Source organism: Piliocolobus tephrosceles, chromosome 10, assembly GCF_002776525.5.
Source record: "Piliocolobus tephrosceles isolate RC106 chromosome 10, ASM277652v3, whole genome shotgun sequence".
Taxonomy (NCBI): Eukaryota; Metazoa; Chordata; class Mammalia; order Primates; family Cercopithecidae; genus Piliocolobus; species Piliocolobus tephrosceles.
Window position 1 is genome coordinate 99,934,979 of NC_045443.1, and position 1,599 is coordinate 99,936,577.

Below are 1,599 nucleotides of genomic sequence, written 5' to 3' on the forward strand. Positions count from 1 at the left end.
TGGCTCAGGAGTCTGTTTTATTTTGATTTAAATATTGAGTGCCCCAGTTATTCTTATAATTATCTACTACATCTCTGTGCCTTAAGCTTTGCTTCATGTCCATTTCAAACTTTAAATTACCACCTTACATATTTCCCCTATCCTTGTTGGTGTTAGAAAACAAACCTGGATTTATTCTGCATACCCTCTGTGTTGGAGGAGTCATGCCCTAGTCCTCATCTTGGGGCTGGCAGTTCTCTTACCCTGCCTCATAATGGCCAACCCTCCTCTCTGGCACTAGGCTCTTTCCTGTGCCCCATTCCAGTGTCTGTAGTCTTGCCACATGTAGATGGACATCTGATACCATGATCAACTTCACAAACAACTTCATTTAATTCAATAAACATTTACTGACTTGAGTTATGTCCCAGGCACTGTGCTAGGTGCTGGCGAGATGAAAAAAGGAAAATACTCACAGTTTAAAGGGTGTGACAGACACATAAAGAAACGGCCATAATATTGTGTGATAAATGCTTTAGCAGAAGCATGTACAAAGTGCTATGGAAACTCAGACGACAGCGTGATTAATTTCTCCTGGGAAGGGTCAGGAAAAGTCACAGAGAAGAGTTTACATTTGGAAGGTAATCAAAAGTTCTCTCAGAGGTCAGAGAGAGGGGAGGGCATTCCAGGCAGAGAGCAAAGCCGAAACAAATCCAAGGAGAGTGAGAGTGCTTGATTTACTCGGGCAACTTGGACTGAGTCACCCAGTGGGCCAAGAGCAGTGTTTTTTCCAAGTGTGGTCCTCATGCCATCTTCATCTGTAATTCCTTGGGGAGCCTATCGGAAATACACATTTCAGGATCTTAACCTCATACTTACTGATTTGTAATCTTAACAATGTTTATTCATAACTACCCCCTCAGTGATTCTTTAAACCAAAAATAAAGCAGTTGTTCTCTACCTTGGTACGTTATAATCATCAGGGAGCTTTAGAAAATAGTGAGGCCTGATCTCATCCTCCAAGGTTCCCATTGAAGAGGTTTGGGATATAGCCTGGGCGTCTCCATTTTTAAAGCTCCCCCAGTGATTTTAATGCACGGAACCACTGCACCCAAGTTTGAGGACCACAGAACGAGAGCATCAAATTCAAGAAGGCAAAGCAGGCACTCAGAGACCTGTTACAAATTATAATGGAGGTGTAAAAAGTTCACACAAAGTTTTCCATGCCATGTTGGGGAGTTTGGTTTTGATTTTGTAGATGGTGAAGAGACAATGCGGGAGGTGGCTGCTACAAGCTCATATTTCTGTATAGGTCTCAATGAATGGTGGTGTTAGAAAACACGATTGATTCTTGTTTGTACACCCATGATGTTGAGGGAAGGGATGCTTACTACCGCTCCATAAAGTGGGCTCAGCTGTGCCCTCACAGTAACTGCTCTTCTTTCAGATAGAGGCTCTGAATACTCCTGTTGCTTTCTTAAGAGACACAGTGGGCATCTATCCCATGCTCACTGTTAAAAAATCCTCAACTGTATCCCAAGTAAATTCTGAGCCATGCAAAGCTTCATGGAAGGAAGACCTAAGGGAGATTGGTGGTGGGTATTATATATTCACATGGTC